At 37.3% G+C, this 9,705-nt stretch overlaps 1 pseudogene; it reads left to right on the plus strand.

Moving 5' to 3' along the window:
* Positions 1 to 5,195: 5,195 nt before the first annotated feature.
* LOC102425583 lies at positions 5,196 to 5,574 on the plus strand (annotated as a pseudogene).
* The last annotated feature ends 4,131 nt before the right edge of the window (positions 5,575 to 9,705 follow it).

Consider the following 9,705-nt stretch of genomic DNA (forward strand, 5'->3'; position numbering starts at 1 on the left):
AAAATCTGCCACCAGTACCTACTTAACTACATTATGATTCACATATATGTCGGTTACTTTGGTGGTGATATACCGATTATTTTGACCATTTGATTAAAAGTGAGTTTTACTTTATTGCAAATGTTCAATAGTCTAGTGCAGTCTTTTCACTTGCTATTTGTTTTGAAATATCCAAAATGTCTTTTCACAACAATGTTAAAATTATGATTAAAAATGCTCTTTTCTTCACCTAGTGTTTTGTCATGATGAGAGTACAGAGCAGGTAGAAACAGATCAGAAACCAAGTGACTGTGTTCACAGACTGATTTTTCTGATCTCTAAGGTATAACTCCTTGCTTAAACATCTAACTTTCTGCATATAAAAATTTTTACTGTAATTACCATAAAACAAAAAATAATATATATTACTAATATGTTCAACCCCCCCACCCATTATGAAAAATTTTCCCATATATCATTATCAGCAGCTGCATTCTTTACTTTTATTCCTATTTATACACTTATTAGGATTGCTTACAATTATTTTATTAATTTTTGGAAAAATATCAGAATAAATTTAATAAAATGGAGGTTTATTGATAGTTAAAAGAGCATTAGTAAAATTGTGAGGTTTGATCAATTTCATATCATTGTCTATCAGCAAGGCATTCTTGCTTATTAAAAACTAGAGTCCTGGTGCATGAAATTCGTGCACAGGTAGGGTCCCTAGGCCTGGTCAGCGATCAGGGCCGATCTGTGGGGCGACCAGAGGGGCTAACCGCTGCCACCTGCCTTGGCTGGCTTGGGGCATACAGGTTGGAGCAGCTCCTGCATTGAGTGTCTGCCCCCTGGTGGTCAGTGCGCATCATAGCTACCGGTTATTCCACCAGTCATTCCAAAGTTCAGTCGATTTGCATATTAGGCTTTTATTATATAGGATGGAAATATATATAATTTTTAAAAGTACCTCTAGCATTGCTCTAGAGTTAGAGCACATTTTATAATAATATTAATAATGAAAATAAAACATATTCTTAAAGCATTGTTTCTCTAGAAAAAAATTCTGGCTATATCCATAGCCTTTCTTTTGCTTGCATACCATCATTTAGAAGTTTACTGCTTTGTTGTGCATATGTTCTTTTTTATTAAGACTTGAGGGTGTACTGATAGCAAGAGACATTTATATATTTATATTAATATTTATTTTCCACAAGTAGATGTGATAATCTATGGCAATTTTACATTCATCTCTTATCTCTTATTAAAAATATAAGATTTAGCCCTGGCTGGCATGCTCAGTGGTTAGATCATTGGCTCATAAAACAAAGGTCAATTCTGATCAGGGTACATGCCCTGTTGCAAGCTTGATCTCCAGTAGGGGGTATAAAAGAGAGGGGCCAATAAATGATGTTTCTCTCTCAACAATTTTTCTATCTCTCTACCCTTCTCCCTTCCTCTCTCTAAAAATTCATGGAAACATGTTTTTAAAAAATTCTATGCTACATTCTCCTCTGTTTCAACCTTTTCCTGCTTACACTCTAATATCCCCTTACCATGCTTTTCTTTCTTTCTTTCTTTCTTTCTTTCTTTCTTTCTTTCTTTCTTTCTTTCTTTCTTTCTTTCTTTCTTTCTTCCCTTTTTTTTTTTGCTTTGTCTTTACTCATATCACTTTGTTACATATGATAATTTTCTAATTTGCTGTGTTGATTATTTCCTGTCTATACCAATGGAACTGTAAACTTTATGATATAAAACTTTAGTTGCTTTATTTGTCTAACATACTTGTGCTCAATATTTACTGAATTAATAAAAACAAGTGCTCCTCAAACTTCAAGTACACTGCTAATGGTCCACCACATAATGTGTTTGTCATGCCCATTCACATCTGAACTTAAAAATGGACAATGTTTAGACTCAAGCTATAACTTTATCATACACTATTTGATTAATTGTAGCTAAACCACCACACACATGAATTCAATCACATACATATCAAATTGAAATCCTAATATTTTTCAAGAATTTAGATAGATGCTGACATAACAAAATAAAGTAAGATGGAATGATAGTCTCTGTGTTTATGCAGTTCATATGTAAACAAATGAATAAAACTAATTACCATTGAAAGTAGAGCCACAAATGATTTAGGTAGAGTAGTGTGATGAAGAAGGTGGAGAGCATTTAGAAGGAAACTTGACACTAAATACATCTCAGATAGGAGCACATAAACAGAGAACTGAAGAGGTAGAGTGTAACAATGCTAGGTCATTCCTATCAGCAGGGCCACATATATGAGAATAGTACTGTTCAGATACCAACTAATAGAAATGGAGCTGAACTGACTGAGAAAAACCATTCAATTGCATTTTTGCAGTGCTTGTTGAACATAAAAACTTACAAAGAGTTCAAATAAGATAATATATGGAAAACCTAAGGTTAATGCTATTTCTATTAATTTAAATATTTTTATCTTAATGATATCATGTAATACTACATTACACTGAAAGTCAGAGAAATATGAGTCTTTTCCAAAATATGTATATGCTGGTGCTATCCTTGGCTAAACAGAGTGAATGCTATTACTATAAGAAATTAAAACATTAGAGGCTTCCATGGATAATTTTTTTCCCAATACTCAAGTATTAGTTTATCAATTTTTATATTTTATGTGGCATTATAAGTTACCTCCACAGTACAACAACAGGGGTTAACAAGTCATTTGAGCCTGGCCAGTGTTGCTCAATGGTTGAGTGTTGACCTATGAACCTGGAGGACATGGTTCCATTCCCTATCAGGGCACATGCCTGGGTTGCAGGCTCAATCTCCAGTAAGAGGCTGAATCAGCAGGAGGCAGATGACCAGTGATTCTCTCATCATTGATGTTTCTATCCCTCTCTCCTTCTCCCTTCCTCTCTGAAATCAATAAAAATATATTTTTTAAAAAGAATGTGATTTTACTGGGCTGGTTTTATTGAATGATTATTATTATGGTAAATGGAAACCAAATACATTAATAGCTAACAAATAGTAAGTAGATTTCTGATAAACACTTCCTAAATTAATAGATATTATCCTATCTGATAAAGAGGGAATATGCTAATTGACCCTCACACTGTTGCAAGGATGGCAGTGCCCACAGCCAATAAGGAAGGAATAAACTAATTGACTGCCCTGCCCTCAAAGATGGCAGCACCCACAGCCACAAGATAGTGGTGCCCAGTTCCCTCAGCCCCACCGGGGTGGCAGGTGCACAGCAAGGCTGGGCCCGCCCCCAGGCAGGTCCGGCCTTGCTGTGTGCCTGCCTCTGGAGTCCCCCAATCTTGTCAGCCCCCCAGCCGCCCAGGACTGGCTCAAGGTGCAGGCAAGCCTCGGATGGTGGCTTCCCAGCTGAGTCCCAAGGTGCAGTTAAGCCTTGGATGTCAGCTGCCCAGCCGCCCAGGGCCCCCCGAGGTGCAGGTAACCAGGGCCGGCCGAGGCTTGCACTGCTGGCAGTGGCAGCAGCAGAGGTGTGATGAGGTGTCTCCTTCCCCTAATCGCCAGCTTGTCTTCCACCCCTGAGGGCTCCCGGACTGTGAGAGGGGGCATGCAGGAGGCAGCCAATCAATGATTCTCTCTCATCATTGATGCTTCTCTCTCTCCCCCTTTCTCTTCCTCTCTGAAATTAAAAAAAAAAAACAACTATATTAAAAAATAAAAAATAAATACCTATCAAATAAAAGCTATTTGGTGTGTATTTGTTTTTATTCTTATTTTTATCTCTTTTGATATATTAAATATAACCAGTAATATTAACATTTGTTTTACATGACACATGTCTAGATTTTTAAACTAATTTTATTTATTAAGAATATTTTTTTTTGCCTATCATTATTTTAAACAATAAAACAATTTATTTCCTATTGGTTTCTATTTCAAAACAACAACAACATAACAACCTTAATATGTAGATAGTTTTAGATACATTTAAATATGTTAGTAACAAATATTTTCTAGTACAAAAACCACACATCTTTTAGCATACCTTCAAAACACATCTATTTTACTAAAATATATAAGCATGTTTTCTTTCTGAAATAACATGTTTACAATGTGCCATAATAATCAGCTGTTTATATTAGTGTTCTCTTAATACAGTCTGTTATTATTTAATATTTTATTACATGTATGAGATATTCTGTTTAAATTGATGGAACTGCATTTGTCTTTATTTATGTCTTTGTTTTATTTCTGTCTTTGTCTCTGCTTTATTTTTGCTTCTTTATTTTAAAACCAATGTGGCTAGCATGAATTCCTGAACTCCTTATAACATATTTGAGTACCGTTCAGTTTTAGGATATCTAACATAATACTACTTGTTACTTATCATGAAAGGGGGAAAAACAGCTAAGAATTAAACTTGCCACATATTTAATTGAAGCAATGAGATCTTATTGTTTCTCCATCAATTCAGTAAATAAACTATAATAACTTTTCTCACCTAGGGTAATGTGACAGTAAGAATTATTGGACTTTTCAAGTTGTAGACTCAATTTGAAATATCAGAACCAGTGTCCCTGTAGGCCTAATTTTCTTTTCTCCGTTCCCCTTTCCCTGCCTGCATGACTCCCCTAGACTGTGACATTTACAAGGCACTTGTGAAAAGTAGCAGAAGAACACCACAAACATAACACATATAAGGAGCTACATACAAAGAGTTTTTGTTTGTTTTCCAGGTGTCATGGGGATCCACAGATGTGGTCACATCACAATGAATATACTTAAACCACTAGTTTATCCTCCTGCATTGCAAAAGTACTAGCATTTTAAGGGCCATTGTTATTCTTAATTTAAATGAGAATTGTTGGAGATAAAGTCAAGAGACGGACAATTGAAAATTGAGTGAGAAAACTTCAAGTTCTTTATTTTCACTTTGACCTCTTTTCACGTGTTCAGTTTGTGAGGAAATTGCTAACAGTCATTAACATGAATGCTAGCTACTGCAGAGGTTTATAATTTGGTGAGTGTTGATGAGAGGACCAACACGTGCGCTACCATTTATATTGTGGTCCTTTAATAAGGAGCGAGGCAGGACTATTACTCTGAAAGGATCGTGTTTCTCTTCTCTCAATGGAGTAAGTGTGCTAGAGTTGCCCTAACAAGGTACCAGATACTGGATGCTTTTACTGCCTATGCCCAAGTCCCATGTGTGAGGCTTCTCCACCGCCCTTGCCCTCCAGATGTGTTATGCTGCCTCCTACCTGCTGGCTGCCCTCCAGGTCAATGCCTCCTCAAGCACCAAGGACATCAAGGAGATCCTGGACAGCATAAGCATCAAGGCAGAAGAGGACCAGCTCAACAAGGTCATCAGTGAGCTGAAGGGAAAAACATCGATGTCATTGACCAGGCTGTTAGCAAACTGGCCAGCTGTGGCCTTCTCCACCACCCCAGGGGTCTGCAGCTCCTGCTGCTGGTTCTGCCCCAACAACAGCACAGGAGAAGAAAGATGAGAAGAAGGAGTTGGAGGAGTGACATGACGACATGAGATTTGCTTGTTCAATTAGAGTCCTGCTACCGGGGGGGAAAAAAATCTCACAAATTTGGAGGATAGAGGTTTAAATTCAAGGTATTGGCAAGGTTGGTTTCTTCTGAGGTCTCTCTGCTTGGCTTTCAGATGACTTTTTATCTCCTGTGACAATTTCCTCTGTTTATAGAATACCAGTCATATTGCATTAGGGCCCACCTTAAAGGCCTCATTTTAAATTAATTAACTGTTTAATGACTATCTCCAAATAGGGTCACATTCTGTAGTAATGGGACTTGGAACTCCAACATATGAAATTTGGTGGGGAGAAGGGTATAATGCAGCCCATAATACCCAGCACTGGCTTCCCATCCTGTATATATGGCCAGCATTAAATCTTCCATTGAGCAAAGATGTTGCAACATAGAGCAAAATGAAAGAGTACTTACTTTGCATGAGCAATTTGTGAGCATGGGGAAAGTCAGGATGGGTTCAGGAAGTCAGAAAGGAAGAGACATTTATTGAGTTCCAGGAATAGAAGCAGAGGGTAAAAATCCACTGGATCTCCACTGCTAAAAGATTCTAGAGAAAATTAAAGTGAGTTAAGGTTTTCTAGGAAATTATAACTGATTTTCAATTATTGTAATAGAGTAAATATTAGAATAATAAGACTAAAAGTCATATTTCATAGTCATATTTCTGGCTTTGGAAAAGGTTTGAACAAATGTACCTCTGAGAGTAGATATGGAATTTAGTATTCAGAGGCTCTTTACAGAGGTCAAAAATACCAAAGGCAACAATGGCTCTGGCAGTCACAGCAGAATAAAGAGCAGGAGGGTAACTAGTTTACAAAGTTGTTACAAAATCCCCTCAGTTAAAACAAGAATAAGCCACCCTGGAATACTTATCTTTAAATCTCTTTTTTGAAAAGTAAAAGAAATGTGAATACCTAAAAGCAAATCTAAATGTCTAAAAAGTAAAAGTAATTTTTTGAAAAGTAAAACAAACAAGATTAATAAAACAATGAATACTTTTTGATCCACCTACTTGTAATCAGTTGAAAAGAATCTAAGGGAAAAGAAGTTATTTGAATAGAATATAAATATTTGCAATGAGAATGGTAGTAAGCGCTAATGTCAGTGTAATTATAATATTACATATGTACATATCCTATATAATAAAAGCCTAATATGCTAAGTGTTCAGTCATCCGTTCAACCAATCAAAGCATAATATGCTAATGATATGCTAAGGCCACTCAACTGCTCACTATGACATGCACTGACCACCAGGAGGCAGATGTTCTGATCTGTAGGTTAGCTTGCTGCTGGAGTCCAGCTAATCAGGACTGAGCGAGATGTGCCAGACATGCCCTGGAGACCTCCCATGGCCCCTCCCTGGCTGGCCAACTTCCCGTGTCCCTCCCCAGCCTGATAGTGCACCGGTGGGGTCTCTCGGCCTGGCCTGCGCCCTCTCGCAATCTGGGCTGAGAGACCCCCCCTACCAAGTGAATGAATTTTGTGCACTGGGCCTCTAGTATATGATAATTTAGTGTCTCCCTGTGTTATACTATTAAACTCTATCATTATTCTCTTCTGGTGTTTTGCTAGGTAATGGAAACATGTAAGGACCCCAGAATTAGATTGTCCTGTGTGAGCCTCCAAACTCCAGACTATCCCTTAGGAGCTGTGAGACCATGGACATGCTACTCAACTTCTTTGGGCCATATATGTAAATGGAGGATATAAAGATGACCATAAAGAAATTACGAACCTAAACAGATAGTATTCTAAAGAGGACATAAGGAAGGCCAAGAGGCATTAGTGGGGGGGGGGGGGTGAGGGGCAATGGGAGGATAAGGACATATATGTAATACCTTAATCAATAAAGAAAAAAATAAATAAAAATGTTAACTAGAAACACAGCAGATAGATTTAATAGGTGATAAAACCACCTAATAAAACAAACCAATAAAAAATATCTATACATATAAAAAGCCAGCGACTGGAATGCCGTAACGACTGTAAGGACCTTAACAACTGGTCACTATGACATCACTGCGGCCAGCAAACTGACCCGATCGGGGGTGGGGCCAACTGGCCAACCTCCCAGGGCTCTTCCTGCCAGCTGGCCCCACCCCTGATTGGCCTCTCCCACCCCGATCGAGGGTGGGTGGCGGGGCAACACCCCACCATGGCCCTTCCCCCCTGGCCAGCCTCACCCTTGATCAGCCTGCCCCACCCCAATTGGCCCCCACAGCCCCTCCTCACGCTTGGCCCTACCCCCAATCATCCCCCCATCCCAATTGGGGCCGGGGCCCACTGGCCAATTGCCCACAGCCCCTCCCCTCAGCCGGCCCGGCCCTGATTGGGCCCCAATCAGGGTGGGCTGGCAGGCCAACCTCCCGCAGTCTCTTCCTCTTGACAGGCCTGGCCCCAATCCACCCTGATTGGGGCTGGGTGGGCCAGACCCCACCAGTGCATGAATTCATGCACTGGGCCTCTAGTTTAAAATAAAAATATATGCCACAGAGTGAGAAAAAATAAGTGTTTAAGATACATTACTAAATAACAACCTGCTAGACTGAAGGAAGCAAGTCATTTTTCCAGAGTCTAATGGTGTATTTTATGCATAAAGTATCTAAGGAGTAAATTTTATTATTGTCTTTCCCTCAAGCTGGAGGTATTCTTAATTAGAAATTTCATTACTCTACTGAAGAGAAAAACTTCATGATCAAAGAGGGTAAATAGCATTACATAGGTTGATTCACTGACTAGGACTCAAAGATAAAATATTTAAAAGATAGTACTGATTAAAGATATTGTAAAGAAATAAAACTGTATTTCTTTTCTAGTTGTAATTATCACTTATATTTCTATGTGACTGGATTGTTTTCTTTTTCTTTTTAAAAAATGGAGAAAACAAAGACCAATAGATGATTATTAAAATAGAATTATCAATTGTAGCCAACTTTAGTAATTATTTCATATAACAAAATGGTATTTTGTCATTTAATTAGAGTTTAAGGAACCAGAACTGTGAAATGGGAACCTGGGTTCTACTCCCATGTCTACCACCAAGTGTCTGGTAGATGTTTGTCATGACACGACTGCTTTGGACAACTGCTCCCTGTTCCTCTGAATCTTATAGTGTTTTCTTTACTCTTCAGTTGGAGCTTAGGATTTGGGGGTGTTTTGAGAGATCAATATGACATGACATTATTAAAATCATAGAATGTTGTAGAGTACAATTAGCTATGTAAAGTGTCTGGAAACCCCACAAAATACCCAGGTAAGAGAAGAGAGTTACATACTTAAGATTTTGAACTAAACTGGAACTGTAAAATGTAGCTCAGTGAGAGGTCCTAGCTGCATTTTTTCTCGTCCATAGCTCTGAAGGAGCCAGAAGTAGGTTTGTGCATGCTGGGAGCAGAGTGAAGGTTCATATCAATCATTTACTCAACTAGTATTGACAAATTAATTTAATAATATGAGGCAGTCAGTGTTCTAGGAGCTGGAATTATAGTTCCATTATTTTTAGACAAGTTATACTTGGCTATGTATGATTACACATTATCATACTCTGATATAAAGTGTTTTTTTAACTTTTATTATATATTCCAGTGGGATTCTCATACTGTCTTTAAAATATTTTTGTTGACTTATTTTTTCCATATTTAATTATATAATTCCCAAATAACTATTTTACCTTAATATTTTCTAATTGTATATCCTATCATTCATTTATATTAATTTCATACTGAATATCTTATAGGGAAATAGCAAATGATATATGAAATGGAGATTCTTGCTGTTCATAGTGTATCCCTAGTATTTCTTATTAATAAGATGCAAGAATTTAGTTGAAAGTATATATTGCTATCCTTATTTTGTGAAGAATCATTATCAGTAACATAAACTAAATATTATCAGTTATATTTTTCTACCTTCAGAGATGGTCAACTATATATATTTCTTTCTTTTCACCTATTTTAATTTCCACCAAAAGTATTAATTGATGCACTACTAAATGGTTCCTATGTTTTTTTATTCATTGCCATTATATTTCTGGATTAGTCTAAAGACAGGAAGCTATCAATAGTGATGGCATTAATATAATAAGAAATGTTAAAATAGCTTGTATTGATATGTCAAATAATATATGTTCTTGTGTGTTATTATATTATCTTCTCTCTCATTTATATAATCATGCATTTCCGTAATTTCA

Source organism: Myotis lucifugus, unplaced genomic scaffold, assembly GCF_000147115.1.
Source record: "Myotis lucifugus unplaced genomic scaffold, Myoluc2.0 scaffold_242, whole genome shotgun sequence".
NCBI classification, from domain to species: domain Eukaryota; kingdom Metazoa; phylum Chordata; class Mammalia; order Chiroptera; family Vespertilionidae; genus Myotis; species Myotis lucifugus.